This window comes from Oreochromis niloticus, linkage group LG18 (assembly GCF_001858045.2).
Source record: "Oreochromis niloticus isolate F11D_XX linkage group LG18, O_niloticus_UMD_NMBU, whole genome shotgun sequence".
Taxonomy (NCBI): Eukaryota; Metazoa; Chordata; class Actinopteri; order Cichliformes; family Cichlidae; genus Oreochromis; species Oreochromis niloticus.
Window position 1 is genome coordinate 8,813,402 of NC_031982.2, and position 17,867 is coordinate 8,831,268.

The following is a 17,867-nucleotide window of genomic DNA, read 5'->3' on the forward strand; positions in this document are numbered from 1 at the left end:
ATGTTCAGTAACAGTGCAAGGAGTTCTTCGTCATGTTTGTCGAGCAGTCATTGCTCACTTAAATTATTCCCTTTGCATGACTGCACCTCTTGCTGTGATAAGCTGAGTTTGTCTGATGCACATGTAATTCCAGGAGTGACTTCTTGTGTTTAAAATTCTTGCACAAAAGTTTTTCAGTGTGGTTTTGAATTGACTGATGTGCCACTCCAGGTAAAAAGGGCTGGGCCACTTTCAGTCTCCAACTGAAATCTAATAACACCTGCTGGGTTGCAGAACAGCAGCTGAACAATGCTGACGATCCTGCAGGTGAAACCTGGGTCACATTGAGACAGAGGTTGCTTGTTCTCTGCTGAACTTTGAGTTCCTGGGTGAAATTGGATACGCACTACTGATCAGAACAGGACTTTCATGAAGAAATATAAGCAAAACCAGGCCAAAAAAGCACAGGAGGTACAAGAGAAGGTATAAGGAAATTTAAATAAGGTAAGGTTTTTGATTTTACTAGTAAGCCCCTGAACGTTTTGATTGCAACTCATGTTGCAAGTTACTTTTTAAAAACTGCTGATATATACTGATCAGACATAACATTATGAGCACTGCCAGTGAAGTGAGTAACACTGGTTATCTCTTCATTGTTGCCCCTGTTAGTAGGTGGGAAACATTAGAGAGCAAGTGAACATTTGTCTTCAAAGTTGACTTTTTTCAAGCAGGAAAAATGGGCATAAAGATTTGAGCGCGTTTAACAAGGGCCAAACTGTGGCTAGACAACTGGGTCAGAGCATCTTCAAAATTGCAGCAGTTAGTATCTATGAAAAGTGGGCCAAGGAAGGAACAGTGGTGAACCAAGGACAGAGTCAAGGGTGCCCAGGGCCCACTGACGCACATGGGGCGGGAAGGCTGGCCAGTGTGGTTGGATCTGATAGAATGTCAGAATACACAGAGCATCACAGTTTGCTGCTAATAGGGCTACATGGCTGCAAACTAGTCAGGGTCCCTATGCTGACCTCTGTGCACTACCAAAGCACAAACAATGAGAATTTGAGCATCAGAACTGGACCAATGAGCAATACGCAAAGGTGGCCTGGTCTGATGAGGCTCCTTTTCTTTTACAATATGGTGGATGTTACTTTGACACGTACCATGTGCCTAAGCATTGTTGGAGGCCATTTATTCCCTGCAGGTATATGGCCTCTTTCAGCAGGATAATGCTCACCGCCACAAAGCAAAAGTGGTTCAGGAATGGTTTAAGGAGCACAGCAACAAGATGTGCTTGATAATCAAGGCCAATCCATGAAGACCCGCCTCGCAACTTACAGGATTTAAACGATCTGTTGCTAACACATTAGTGCCAGATACCACAGCACAGTTTCAGGATCCAGTAGAGTTTATACCCCAACAAGGTCAGCAAAATGGAGACCTGTACAATACGGGCAGGTGGTCATAATGTTATGCATTATTGGTGTATAACCTGACCAGACGACGCAGCGCCACAGATCACAGAAAATGATCGCAAGCGTTTTTAAATGTTGCAGTGACCCAACTCGCTGGAAGTTCCCATCCTGTAAAGAAAGTGTACACACATTCAACGTGTATCAGCCAAACTAATTCAAGTTTTTATATGATGGAAACTTTAGATCTATTCCTGCTATAAGGTCTTTACGTGACATGACACGCTGTTACAGAGTATCTGTTTGCACATGCAGTGAATGTTTTGAATCCTGCACTGGAATAAACTATATTTTTACTCCATTCACACATTTCCACCCTTCCTGGTATAAAAATAAATCCACAGTCATGCACATTCTCACGCACATAAGAAAAACACACAGTCTACCACAGACACACAGTCTAGTTAGAGCAAGAGACTAAAACAGCCTGCGCTGCATTCTCACTCATCCGTGGCCTGCTCCGATGCAGATGTGCTCTCTACCTCGTTAACCTCAGCCAATGGGAGCTGGCCGCGCGCAGCTGTGCAGCCGACATGCTGCTCTGCCTCACCAGACTGCGGTGCTGGCACGAGGAACCCACTGGCACCAAGTCAACACGTACTCGCACGCCTGGACACATGTACGTACACACAGAGCACACGCTCCTGTGGACACGCGTGCACAGAAAAACATGCAGCGTCTGCACGGGACTGCAGAGCACTCAGACATGACTGAGTTTTTAAACAGGATCCAACCCCTGACCAGGCTGGGAGCATCGTGCTGCACAGAACACTGGCACATATTGCAGGCAGTCACCTTGTTCAAGGCCAGAAATAAACAGGTAATTTATTGGCAGGGGGTGGGTTCACCGACTACATTCAATTACACTTCGCAAGGGGTTTGTACAAATTTATATCCATTCCTGTAATGTTCACAGTGGCTCTGCATCCTGCAGGGCTGCAACCGTTACCACCACCCGATTTACAGTAACCATAGCAACTACTTGGAAGTACCATGCCTTTGAGGGGAGGGAGGTCAAGGGTTGAGTACTGTTCAGTGGAGAAATCAAATCTGCTCTTTGCCAAGACAGCAGCTCTGAAGATTGATGTCCAGCAGGAGAAGAATCTGTGGAGTGAGTTGCTCTGGGGGGTTCGGGCTGCTCTGACCCGGGCTGAAAAATCTGCTGGCCGTGCCCACTGTGTCTAAGCTGCTATCTGATTGATCGGCGGACTCTGCTGTCTGCTGAATCAAGATGTTTTGGGGGTTTTTAAAAAAAAAAATCTGCCTGCTTGAATGTACTGAAACATCAGAGAAGACGAAATGTTGGATTTATTCCAGGGTACTCTCGGTCAATCAGTCTGCAGTCTGGTGATTTGTCTCTTTTTGCTTTTTTTCCCCCTTGTTTTACATCAGAAGCGAGCCCACAGGTGGTCGCTTACTTTGCCGTAGCCATGGCAACTGCCCACGGAAAGCCAAGAGTGTTGGGTAGAAAAGAAAAAGAAAAAAAAAAAGACCTTTCGCTTACCTTTAGAAGGGCAGCTACTTGGATGTGCGTGGGTGGTTTTGCGTGTGCTGAGTGTGATTTAGGCTGCGCCGACCTCTAACACATTAAAAAGAACCAGAACAAAATGAGCATCGTGCATATTGGGTGGTCAGCCCAGGTAAGGACACCTTCCTGCCCCCTCAACTCCAATCCACAGATGGGCTGAGCCAAGAGGGGGTGACTTATGGGAGTGGGGTGGGGTGAGGTTGGAGGAAACTGGGCACAGTCCTGGCACAGAGGAGCTGAGCCATCTGCCTGTCAGGAGCGCTTCATTTCAGCCCCCTGCTCTGGCTCTCCGGTGTTCCCACCACAGATGGACAGCCTTCAGAAAGGTGTCACCCATGACTAGGCTGTGACACCGGGAGGGCCGGGCAGCCTGACCGTCGCTAAACCAAAAGCAGAGTGAAGAAAAAAGGTAGAGCGGAGGAGTAACGCAAGAGTAAATGTGTTTTATATTTGAACAGGTTGAGAGGGGTTAAGACGCAGAGCAGGGACCTGTCGGTAACTGATATTTGCCCACAACATTAAGTAAACGCTGTGTGGATACCAGATATTAAACGTTGCAGCTCACAACTGTCATTGTACAACCAGCACACCCACGCAGCACCACCATCTCTCTCACTCCCTGTTCTACCTTTTGTCCTCCTTGTTGTGCTCTTACACCCTTCCCCTTCTGTGTCATTTTCCTTTTCACTTCTCCCTCTTGAGCATTCCCATGTAAGCACGCACACAAATGATGCATTTGGACAAAAAAACAACAACAACAACAAAAAAACACACTTTCATTTTCTCACTCAGGTTCTCCTGGTCCTCCGTCTGTCTTTCGGCTGTCCTTGCAGCTGTCTACCTGTCCACCTGTCTTTTTATTTTCACCTTTCCTCCATCACATCATTTCATTTTGACCATTAATCTCCCATCCCCTCGTTTTCCTGTCCTCTTCTCAAACCATTTCCTCTTCTTTCTTTCCTTCCTCTTCTTTCCACACCTCTTCTGTCTTCCTTCCTCTCTCTCTCTCTCTTTCTCTCTTATATCCTGTCTCCTCTCTCTTTCCCGCAGTAGCCCCACTGCTAATCCATCGGGATGCGGTGCAGCATTTCTGCCGGGGTTTTCTGGAAGTGGATTTGTAAGAGAAACACCAGTAAGCCCCCCCCACCACCACCCCGTTTTAATGGCAGATTAGAGCCTTGCTTCAGCGTTAAGTCGACAGACACACAGAGCCACCGTGGAGCCTTGCAGGCAGGTACAGGAGTAAGGTGGAGCAAAGGGAAGAGACTAAACATCCGCCAGAAAAAGAGGGACTGAGGAACTGAGGTGTAAAAGGTTTTGGGGGGGGGAGTGTTATCATCATAAACTAAACATAAGATGCTTAATGTACCACCTGCTAATTCAATTTATCACAGGAGAAAAAACAGGTGTGACGAAAAGGACACACAGACCCCCCACATCTACGTTTTTTACTGCAATGTTCGGAGGATGACCTTTTTCGAGACATTAGGTTTCACGGCTGTGCATATCGGCGCTGGATTTCTGTGCCGCTGAGGAGAAATTCATCTGAGTCACCAGTCTAAGCTACACTGTAGCGCTTATATCATACACAAATTCATATGTAAACCTTATAAACTTATCCACGTACGAATTTGTTTATTCTTGCACTTTATTAAGGGAACTAAGGTCCTCCTGTGAAATCAAAGCAGCAGATACGTGTGCGACAGAAGAAGCCTCTCTGTTTTTTATGTTCCTTCTGAAAACTGGGACAGGTTTGACTAGTGCAACCCTGGCTCAAATAGTTTGTCGGGGCAGTTATATTACACTGTTGTAGCTGCAGCTTTAATTAATTAAAGGACCAAGCTGTTTTCAGCCTTTGTGAGAAATCAGTCAGCGGATTTTTCTCTTGATAGGAGTTTAATTTTTTTTCAACTGAACTGAACCACAACTTTCAACCACAGCTACACTTCTGTTACTAAAGGAAGCCTCTGATTGGCTTTGGGAAAATAATTAAATAATTCTTGTCTTTGGTTGGAGGCCACAGCATGACTAAAATTATTGCAGTCATGTGACTGTCTTTGCGTCGAACTCGGGGACAGAAATACTGCTGTATTCAAAGCGACTTTAGCGCGTCAAGATGGCGATAAAAAGGCAAAAGCGGATCTTATGATAAACTGGGGAAAACTGCAAATCTGCTGCTATGTACATCCACAGACTTCATAGACCTGTAACAGAAATTCAGAAATTCCTCCACACATATTGGCATAGTTGTGATTTAACTCCATGAGCACTCTGCAACCTTGCTTTTATTTACTAATATAACCAGAATACCAGCTGGCAACCAGTTAAGTCAAGTTCCCTATTGCAAAGAGACAAGTTGAGCTAACTGGTGCAGAGTGACTTTATCATAATAATTAAAAGCTCCCCCGACTTGCTTATGTTGGGTAAAATATCACCACAGCCACAGCCTTAACCCTAAAAAAGTCTTTAATGAATAATTATTTAATTTAATGAAAATCATCAACTGCTGCTGTTCTCCCCCTCCTTTTGGACCTTACACTGAGAACCAGCTGTCAACACGATGACATCCTGGATGCCTTCATCTGCTGATCCAGCAGCTGATCAGACAGCTGGATGTTCCTGCATGACACAGAGGGACTAGCCTAACCTTCTGTGCCAGGTAAGGTGGGCTGACAGCAAGCAGGACACAGGGCTCGTTACTGGGTCATCGCTGTGAACTGGCACTGCAGCTCACACATCTGACCTACATTATACTCCACATAGCCGGGATGAGCTGCACTTCAGTACACAGCAGTCTCTAGACAGAGTTTTAAAAAGCACATCCATAAGCTGCAGCACTCTTGTACTCCAAATAACAGATGAGGTATGCTGACTTCTTTTGGTAATGCACTTATCGCTAGTGAAAAAAATACAAATCTGAGCTTCTTTTCTCTTCTTTTTGTAGTTTAAATGCACACTTAATCCACCTGTATCTCTTAAATTTGTGTATAGAAATAATAACTTGTATATCACAATTTCAGTAACAAATACTTCTAATAAGATTTCATGTACTCCCATTAATTCCTGTTACTTTATCATAAATACTGCCACGGTTCTGGGTCATTTTGACCCAGCATTTAGAGTTCTTATGTTTTGGTTTATGGGTTATATTCTGATTCCCTTGTTGTGCTTTGTTGATCATTATTATAAATCTATGTTTCAGTTTATTCTGGTTAAGGGTTTAGTTCTTAGGTTTAGTTCTTGTGCTCTCGTGTTTAGTTCAGTGTCAAGTCTGCGTCTTTGTGAATTGTTTCCTGTTTTATTTTGAAGGTTTACATCTTATGTCAGTGTTTCTAGTTTCGCTTCCTCTGTCTCGTTAGGTCTAATTTTCTAATTTCTTAGCCACCCGGCCTGTAGCCCAGTTAGCCACCCAGCAGCCATCAGCCTAGTCACCTGCCCAGCAGCCATCAGCTCAGGTTGCAGTCACCTGCTCAGGTTGCAGTTCAGCCTTCTCCCCAGTGTATGGTTCAGCTATTAACTTAACCATCAGCTCAACTGTTAGCTCAGTCTTCAGTTCAGGCTCCAGTTTTGTCACCAGTTCAGGCTACCGTTTTGTCATTAGCTCTGTCTTTTGCTCAACCACCTGTTCTGTCACTGTGTTCATCAGCTGAGAGGTTTGAACTCTCTCAGCCTCCCTCAGCTGCTTCCCCTGGGAGCTCTGCCGGGCCGTCTCAGTGTTCTGTCTCTGCCGAGAGCCTGTGCGACCCTTCCCAGCGGTCCACAGCAGCTTCCACTGAGAGCTCTGCCGGGTTGTCTCCACCTCCTGTCTCTGCTGAGAGCTCGTGTGAGCTGTCCCCACAGTCCGCAGCAGCCTTCACCGAGGGCTCAGGCGAACTCATCCAGCCCACAATGGACTATGTGTTGCTGCAGCCTGAAAGTCAACCCGAACTGGCTGTCTGTCTCACGCAGCTCAAGCTAGCTTCGCCTCAGCCAGGGGTTTCTGTACCATCTGGCCTTGCATCTGTTCCAGCTGGGGGTTCAGGAGAACCCAGCCACCATCATGTCAAGTTAGTTGGAGGGTCCAAGGAGCCCGGCCAGCTTTACGCCACTTCAGCTGGGGGTTCTGGAGAGCCCGGCCAGCATCACGCCAAGTCAGCTGGGGGTTGTTGGTTTTTTTTGTTCTGTTCAGCCACCATCAGCGGCATCCACGCCGTCGCCTGCGGATGCGACGCCACCGTCTGGTCCTGCCTCGTCTGGTCCTGCCGTTGGTACACCACCATCTGATTCAGCTCGGCCTGAACCACCTTGCCTTCACCGGCCACTTTCCAGGCCAATGGCTGGATTTCTTCGTTGTTGTGGACGGCTTTCGGAACCCCGTCGCTGCTTCTGGCTTCGCGATTTTTGGACTCGCTGCGCTCATGACACCTGTTCTGTTTTGGCCTGTTCTCTGGGCTCCAGTGCTCTGAGATGGACTATTGAACCATTGGCCATGTGTTTTGGACTCCTGACACCTGTCTTGCTTTAGACTGTTCTCTGTGCTCCTGAGTCTTTTGAGACCATTTTGTTTTGGACTCGACTTTGGGCATGTCCAACTGGGAGGAGATGTCATAGCAGACCTAGGACATGAGGGAGAGATTATGTCTCTTGGCTGGCTTGGGAATGACTCTGTATCCCCCAATAGGAGCTGGGGCAGGTGGCTGGGGAGACAGAGGTCGCAGAGGTCTGCTAAGACTGCTGTACCCACAACACGGATCAAGATAAATGGCAGAAAAAGGTGTGGATAAAGTGAACACAGTCATGTGGAAAAGAAGGTACACTCCATAATTCTGTAGCTTGTAGATATATCTACCAACAATAACTTGAAGTAAGCATTTTCTATATGATTTTATTGGTCTCTCGCATCATTGTGGCGCAACTTAATTCCATTCTTCTTTGTAACATTGCTTCAGTTTATTGAGGTTTGCAGCCATTCATTTATGCACAGCCACAACATTTCAGTCCAGTTGAGGTGTGAACACTGACTGGGTCATTGCAACACCTTGATTCTTTTCTTTTTCAGACATTCTGCTGCTGTGCTTGGGATCCCTGAACTACTACTCAAGTGGAAGAGGTGGGGGACTTTCATTCATGCTATAAAAAGAATACATTTCCAAAAAAAGAAAAATTAAGCGATTTTAAAAAATTAAAAAAGAAAACGTCACAGGCTTCTTTCTTCTTTCTCTGACTGAACCCTATACATTATATGCAGACCTCTTGACAAATCCATATTCACTATTGATAAAAGCAGCAGAAAAAATAAAATACACTCTCATTTGTCAGATTCAATTTCCGTTCTTTTGACGACTAATTCCTCCGCTGTGTCTTCTTTCACTGTAAAATATTTTCATCCTTGCCATGGCCACGATCCAAACTCATGGGTTTCCTACAGCCGCGGAGTGAAATGTGAGCAGCCTTACTTATTCATAGAGCAAAGATCGGTCTAATCTCAAGTCGTGTTGTGGTTAAACGCAGTGTATTCTGTTTGATCCGACAGCAGTTTCTTTTGGTTGTAATATGTGGCTTTGAAAAGGGAAAGACAGAGTGAAGAAATGGTTGCGGGTTTCAGTTTGTTACAACAGAAAGAAATATGCATGGTTGAATTATTCCCAGTGACCCTGAATTGGATAAGTGGAAAAATACGGATGGATGGATCATGTGTGGAATATTTGGCTCATGTTGGTCGAGATGTGTGAAACAAGTAGATATTGCAGACATATATGTGTGAACTAGTCCTTCAATTTAACACCTTTATTTACACATTTTATATAGTCAACTGCACAAACTTTTATGACATTGTTGAAAATGAAATACAGTGGTCATTCAGTTTGATGCCTTCAGAAGATCTGTGTGTGTGTGTGTGTGTGTGTGTGTGTGTGTGTGTGTGTGTGTGTGTGTGTGTGTGTGTGTGTGTTACATTCCTTTTGTAATCTCAATAGTAGAGACATTTTGATACCTTTAACAGATTTAGTAGCAGAAGTGAAGTATTGTTGATGTTTTTGAGAGATAACACAAAGTTAACCTTCAGATATCTCATCTTGTTCCTTTAGGGCCTCCATACATGACAGATGATCTAAATAACACTGGCCCCTGCTCCTACCTAAAGTATCTAAGACTGGTGTCACAGTTAGTACAAAGGACTAAATTATAGGATGCACTGGAAAAAGTGGAATGAGGAGGAGGTAAGCCAATAGAGATAGATAGAAGGTGAGGACCCCATTATACACGCCGTCCAGCAGCTCGCTAAGCGTATGAAAAAGCTTATGTCAAACTGACATCGCATCCACTGTTGCTAGTTTCTGTTGCTTGTCCATCTTAATCGTAGTTGTCCTAAATAAGTGTGCAAGGTTTATTATACAGCAGTTTCCAATTACTCAAACTGACTTGAAATTAATATGAAAAATATTCAATTCAATTCAATTTTATTTATATAGCGCCAAATCACAACAGCAGTCGCCTCAAGGCGCTTTATATTGTACAGTAGATACAGAGAAAAACCCAACAATCATATGACCCCCTATGAGCAAGCACTTTGGCGACAGTGGGAAGGAAAAACTCCCTTTTAACAGGAAGAAACCTCCGGCAGAACCAGGCTCAGGGAGGGGCGGGGCCATCTGCTGTGACCGGTTGGGGTGAGAGAAGGAAGACAGGATAAAGACATGATGTGGAAGAGAGACAGAGATTAGTAACAGATATGATTCGATGCAGAGAGGTCTATTAACACATAGTGAGTGAGAAAGGTGACTGAAAAGGAAAAACTCAATGCATCATGGGAATCCCCCGGTTCTTTAAATCATTTTCTTGTTATTCTATAAAATGATCTGAACCGCATTGTCACATAATGACCATTTAAGAATATAATCCTGAGGCTGGAGTCCCACACCCCGACACAGATCCCCATCCTAATGATGTACAATTTTTCTGTTAGTGTTTACATATGAGCACAAAGCCAACAGCACAATGCAAAGTTGAAAACCAGCCCAAAGAGACACCACAGTGATTCTACTGCAGAAACATGAATAGATAGAAACAGAGGCTGCATACCTGACGGCTCATCACTAACTTCAGACTCTGGCTGCTGTGCTCGGGTCAGCATGCACTCAACTTTATCATCACACTGGGTTCTTGGCTAGCTTTGTGTTACCATGCTGTCTGTGCAGATGCTCACAAAGAGCAGAAGTTTCGTTAGCAGTATAATGTGGTTGCTTCTATCCTGGATGCAGTTTGCACTTTACTGTTGATATGAAAATGACTTATGTCCATATCTGCACTCATCACTCATCTACCAAGCAGTGCAGATAACTGAAGAGCCATTGTAGCGTGAGTCACAACATAAATGTAACAATAAGGTAGTTACTGAATTAAGTACAGCAACGCGTTACATTACTGCGTTACTGAACAATGGAATGTGATTACAGTGACATGCGACACTCAACTCTGCTTATTTTTTATCTGTGCTTACATTGGCATGGTGTAAGCATACTCTTACACTATCCCCACTCTTCTGGTGAAGAATGGCCACTCCAGCTATCCATCCATTCAGCTATACCTACCTAATCTCAAGTGGCACTGGGAGAGCAAGGGCACAGCCTGGACAGGTTGTCAGCTCAGAACAGAGCTAACAGAGAAACGCGTAGCGATTCATGTCATGTTCACATTCACAACTATGGCCAGTTTACAATCACCAATTAACCCAGCATGCATTTTTTGAGCTGTGGGAGGAAACCAGAGTAACCGAAGAAAACCGACACATGAAGCACGGACCAGGTGGGGAAAATGTTTTCATCTCTGCTACATCCATGATGCAATAATTAACATGAAACAGAATTCAAAACTGCTCACTTAACATCAATTTCTTTGACCAAGAAACCTCAAGTTAAAGATGTGTGTTAAAGGTGTGTTTTTAAAATCAGTCGCGTTTGTGTGTCTCCTCTAGTGACTGAACACTCTTACACATCAGTAACTATGTGATTTGATGTGCAGCTCCCTCCTGTCTGACCTGCATGCATCTGCAGACCGCAGACTGGGCTGCACATGTAAACCCACGTGTACGGTCCTCGTCACTGACACACACGTGTGCGTGCAGACACAACGCAAGCGTTTTCATGGTATGTGGACAGCCTATTAGTGGGACAAAAGCGCTCTTTGCTTTTCATTTGAAAGAGATCAGTGGATTTGCACAAAGGCAACCAAATTTAGACATTTCTAACAAAGCTCGCCTTCTTCCTCCCTCTCCTCTCTGCAGCGCTCTCTGTCTCTGTTGCACATACATTTGCACATTTGCATGCTCTTTGAGGAAGAAGCAGTTCTCATCCAAAAGCCCAAGCTGTGAAAAAAGGGGATTGTTGAGGCTAGCGACCGAAGGGACAGAATTAGTGGGAAACTGAGAGAGAGGTGCCTATGTGTGAGAAAGGTCCCTTGAAGAAGCTTAAGTCTGCCCTGTTTTAAAATGCTTTGATCACTCTGAAGCTGCTCACCCAAGAGTTAAAACTGTTGCTTGATTAAGGACCTACTCTCCTCTGCTCTGCTCTCTCTGTCAACACTTTTTTTTAATGTTTTGGAGCTCAAATTAGCAATTCAAATGAAGGCTATTTGGATATGCTCGCCCAGCTTCCTCCCCTCGGCTTTCCAGGCAGTTTGACAATATTTTTGTTAAGCCCCATTTCCCTCTAACACAACTGTAGCAACGGGGGAGAGAGAGGAGATGGCGAGATAGAGGCAAGGGCTTGGGGATGGAGGGGAAAGAGACAGAGAGAGAGTGAAGCAGCATATGCAGGGAGTGTGGGTGTAGAAGGTCAAACAGGAGACGGAGTGGCCTGTGCCATTTGGCGTGTTTTCTCTGCCAAGTTAATACGATGACAGTTACTGGAATAATATGGTTCGGTTTAGAGCTGAAATACTTGAATTCATTTAGGGATTAAAAAACTGTGCCACTCTGCCGCGACATGATGAGCCCTGTTTTTTTGTTGTTGTTTTGAGTTTTTGGTTTTTTGTTTGTTTTTGTTTTTTTACATCTGCTGGCTGACCTGAAGGAAGTGACATACTAGCCTGTCAGCTGATGAACTGCCTAACTGCTTCAAGAATATTAACACAGAATTAGTTACATTCATAACAAGAAGCACTCGAAGCGCAGCCAAGGCAGCTAACTCGCTTTTTTCCCACTTTTAAGGAAATAGTTCTGTGTTTTATGTATTTTCATTTTGTTCCTTTCGTTCTTTTTAACTGTAACTATGAAGTTTTTAAGAAGTTTCTAAAAACAAGTAGTTATTTTTTATTCGAACTGTTGAAACACATTTTAATATACTTGATATCATTTTAAGCATTATTATTTTTTATTACTTTTTATGTCAAATGCAACACAATAGCTTAAATCTTTCAATACACACCACATTTGTAAGAATCATAGTTACAGTTAAGTTATAAGGCTTTTTGTCAATTTTCTACCAATTTTCTACAGATATGATTCTCTGCATCGAATCATATCTGTTATTAATCTCTGTCTCTCTTCCACAGCATGTCTTTATCCTGTTTTCCTTCTCTCACCCCAACCGGTCGCAGCAGATGGCCCCGCCCCTCCCTGAGCCGGGTTCTGCCGGAGGTTTCTTCCTGTTAAAAGGGAGTTTTTCCTTCCCACTGTCGCCAAAGTGCTTGCTCATAGGGGGTCATATGATTGTTGGGTTTTTCTCTGTATTTATTATTGTGCGATCTACTGTACAATATAAAGCGCCTTGAGGTGACTTTTGTTGTGATTTGGCGCTATATAAATAAAATTGAATTGAATTGAATTGAATTAAATCACTGAGTTGACCTTGAAAACCTTGGTGGATGTAAGCCAGATTATAATGGATTAGCATGACCCAACTCTACACCCCTACAGAGTCTTATCAAAATTCATTCAAAACTTTCTGAGTTGTTGTATTTACAGACAGACAGAATGAAATGCACGCACCCAAATACTACCAAAAACATGACCGCCTTGGTGGAGCTAAATACATTCAGAAAGAATCATCAGACAGATTAAACCTAAAGTATGAATGACATTAGCGTTTCTCCATGGATGTTTTAAAACCTGGATTTAATGAGGGGTAGGGTTCATATTTACTACAAAGGTGCAATACTTTCTACTAGTAAATGACTTTGTGACACGGAGTGTAAAGACACTGGGATTTTTTTATTTTATTTGTTTTTTGGCATGAGAAACATGAGAAAAATTGAACTGTGGTCATGCAGATTTGCAAAAGTAAATAAAACACTTAACTACTGGTTACATTATTTGTTTTAACAACACCCAACACTGATAATGGCGATGTTTGCTTCACCATTTTGTGTTTACACCATGACAGTCATCTGAACCAAAAGTGTTTCTTATAATTACTATGTACTTTGCAAATACCCTACCTACTATGCCCCACCCTGCAAACGACAGAACTGAAAGGATCAGCGTCTGGTGCTGAGTTACTACAAGAACCTGAACAGTATTAGGCTGATGGTTTGTTTTTGTTTTTTTTGTTGTTGTTGTTTGTTTTTGGTGTAAAGCAACAAAACACCCCTCGAACAAATTAGAGGCTCTGAGCTTAAAAACCTTCTCAAAAAAGTCTATTAGCATCGATGACACCAAATTTAGTGCCATTTTTAATGGAAAAAACCTGTTTTAAAATCAACACCAGACACAGATTACTCAATTATCAAATAGCAAGATCAGAATGTCTGAATGAAAGTTTCTCACTTTATAGGCATTTGTGTGTGCTAGGTTATATTAAATTCAATGTGTTTGTGAATTAAAATGCAATGTGCTACTGATGTAACATCTCAGGTGCTCATTTTAATATTAAAGCCAAGCTGCACAAATACCTTGTGGTCTTACATTTTTAGTTCCAATTTGCAAGACAGTCATTTCTTCCAGGTTTGCTATGGTGGTCGGTTGGCAGCATAATGGTGGCAGCAGGGAGATCCCACAAAGACACTTTTAAATAGAGCCAGAAGTAGAAATTAAATAGAAGGAATCCACTAGCCAGTTAAGTTAAGAACAACAACCTCTGAACATCAAGTCAAGTCAAGAATACTCTTGAGCTAGGTGTCTGTCTACAATCAAGGCCTTTAGTGTTTATTGATGATGTGACTGCTGATAGAAGTAGCAGAATGAATTATGAAGTTAACAGGGCCATACTCTCTTATCAGATTCAGACAAAAGCTGCAAGACTGTTCAGACTGTACAGACCTCATAGTACAAACTGATAATGTAAGTAAGTCTAATTTATTTCTATAGCAGTTTTCAAGGCAGGACTCCATTACAAAGTCCTTTACAATGATTTTAAAAAATACAGTTAAATGAAATCACACAAAAACAACATAATACACAGAACCATTATCCAAAAGTCTGTCTGAATAGATGCATTTTCAGCTGTGCAATCCAAGCACTTCAAGGCAAAAGAAATCTTTCACAAAATCCCTCAATGTCCAAATCTGTCTCCCTGTCTCAACCCAACAGAGCACACCTTTAAGTTACTGGGTCCTAAACTGAAGGCAAACATTTAAAGGGGGCAATGCAGTATTTGTAGATATTAATGGGTTGAGACATATTGAATACAATCCTTGTATTTAAAAATATTTAACTTTGAGCTTCAAAAAATGTGTCCTGAGTAAACAAAGATCTGTAATTTCTAAACAGTTAATGCAGTATTTTGAATTAAAGCTGGGAGTCTACACTTCAATAAAAGCTTGATTGTTTGGATTAAAATCCACTGTGGTGTAAAGGAGCAAAAAAACAACAAAAAAACCCCTGTATATACACCCACCCTAACCTCGCCACTGACCCCCCCAAAGCGCTCTAGACAACAACTGACATTAGTATGCTTTATTGACTTGAAACACTTTACCTACCTCACATCGCAATTACAGAAACATCAGTTAACACACATACCTTTGGACTGTGACCGGGAGGAAGTGGGAGTACCACACAGGCACAGGGAAAACATACAAACTCCACAAAGAAACCAGGAACCTTCTTCCTGTGCCGTGGACTAATAAGGGAAATAGAATGGGTATCTGTGTTGGCCAATATCCAGGGTTCAACCAAAACTAGGCTGTGCCAGTTGAGCCAGAACTATAGCTCAACTGGCACAGCCCAGTTTTACCACATCATATTGTATATTTGTGCAGCACTGTTTAAAACACATAGGGGTGGGCAAGGGAAAGTGACAGTTAAACACTTATTCAGTATGTCCCTGTCCTGTCAATCAGGTCCAACTGATAGGCAGCGCTTATTCATCTAAATGTATCAGCCTTTCATGCATGGTCGGTTGGGGCTGTGGCGCACTGCTAAGTCAGCACTCTAGTTAATAAGTCCTTTTCATTAAACAAGCGTTCATTAAACATTCATTCATTCACCCATCCTCATTTGCATTTTCTCATCATGAAAACATTCATGAAACATTCATTTGTTCACTTGTTCTCATTTGCACGGTTTCAAATGCATTCTTCAAGGAATGAATAGGGCCTGAAATAGGCAGAGAGCAAGAGAACGAGGGCGAGGATGAGAGAGAGAGGAGCAGAGGCAGCGCGGGGCAGAGGAGATGGTTATTACTCTATTTGAACAATCTGTCCTGTAAATGAAAGTTGAAATTAGATTATGTTTCCTCTCATCATTATGTAGAGGCACTCACCGTGCAAAGAAAATTCTCTGTTGCACAATGCGCCGCTATGATACGAAAACAAATCGCCTCTAATATCAAAGAATGCAGAGATTGAAAAATTCATTCTTGGCTATGGCTGAATAACATACCTGGAAAAACACACACACACAAAACATCCCATTTCAAAGATGATGTGGCTAGATACGCAGTGCTATATCCCAAATAAATATTACGGTGATATACAATGAGATCACATGGAGGATATTTCATTTTGTCTTTTTATTTCCATTTTATTTGATACAGTATCTCCCTTTTACACACTTTGTCTCCTGCTCTCAACAACAGGCAACACATCAAAGGCATATTCAACAAATCCTCTGTGAAACAGAGCAGCTTTGCTCTACATAACGCTGCTCTGGGTACAACTCCCAGTACATATAATTTGTGTACATGTGTGAATGTCAATGCAGTGAATTGAATACCGATGATGAAGCAGCAAGAGATCATATCCATCCATTTCTAACCCTAGGAGCATTCAGCTCCCCCTATCCTCTCTTCATTACCTTCTCCCCCTTTTCCTTTTAACTTATGCCGTCAGGGGAGACATCAATCTGAGTGACGGGTTGTGTGATCCTCCTCCTGGGCTTGGTGGGAGAAGGAGCGCTGTCAACATAAATATCCTTCCTGGATTCAGGCAGACATGGAGCATCCGCGGCCACCATGAATCTTCAGCCATGATCACAGGCGGCAAACATCGCCATCACCCAAAAATGCCACCTTGAGCTTCGTACCCCTCTACGAAATGTACGATTGATATGGTCAGTTTAGTGCTTGTCCTTGATTGTCGGACCATCTTTTTTCCCCCCACTGCACAGGTTGATAGCCAGTGCACAAGGCCTGCTGTTATTACTAAGTCCTCTGGGGATTTACACACATACACACGCGGAAAAGTGAGATAATGAAGTTTTTTATTCATTATCTCAGTTTTTTATGTCCACATACAACTTTAGCTTTATCATTCTGTCAACTTTTGATTTGATCCTCACCAAATTCTGATGAAATATCTAGCTCTTTAGCTGCTAAGTGATCCACTGTGTTCACAAAGTTGCTCAGCTGTTCTGTTCAGTTGTTTTTACAGGAAGAAATGCTTTTTGCTACATCAGGAACAAACAAAATTGACAAAAGTAGAGAGAGTGTGCCTGAACAGTGAGGTAGAAGCTTACAAAAACACTCTGAAACGTATCAGGGATAAGGAAGGTTGGGTAATAATTTTATATGAATCCTCCACAAATAGTGGCACCAGAAGTTAAAGTGGGATTTGTCAGGATCAGTTAAAGCGATGCAGTGTGGGAAAAAGAAACACACAGATATAATTCACATAAGATCTTATTTTGTGAGCTCCAGTTAATTTTTTTCACGATCTTACTTCAATTTTTCGCCAGCTGAATTCAACAAGATACGGGCAGATGTTTCACACCCTACATGGCTGAGCTCCAACCACTAGACATTATAAAGCTTGTATAACAGGTGGAATTCAGTGAGAGGATATGATCAGCACCATCACCTAAAACGGATGCTTGCTACCCTTGATGGAACCTAACACTGATCACAAACACTTGGCATCAGTGTAACATAATGCAACACAGTACTGCAAGCGAAGCAGTTTTACCTTTACTAAACTGCCTAATGTTTTCATGCAACCTTTAAATGACTCAAAGGTAGTGTACGCCTCTCCTCCTGAAGTACCCTGACCACAGCTTTACTTAATCTGCACTATAAACACAGATGTAATGAAGGTGTAAGTGGTTCATGTGGTGTCATTATTTTCTTGTTACTGAGCAAGTATGTCCATGCTGTCACTGGAAGCAATCCCAGGCTGCAGCACAAAGAAAAATGAACTTATTCCACAGTCATATGCATTAACTTGCCTATCTGATTTAATTGCTCATTAACTGAAGGTGCTGAAACGCTGTTCTGGATCATTCCCACCCACTTTAACCCTTGAGTGGCACTCGTCACAATAGCAGTCACTGACATTTGATACATGACTAATGGAAAACTATATTTAGTTCCCTTTGGAATATTTACTCCATAGTCTGCGTTTTGTAGCCTCAGTTAGCTCAGCTGCTCAGCATCTTCTCTCAATCAGTTTCATCAATAAACTTCTCCAAAGATAGTTGGCTGATGTAATTTAGGCTCAGTTTGTTAGTATTTCAGTCTTTTGCTCCTTTTATTTCGCTTTCC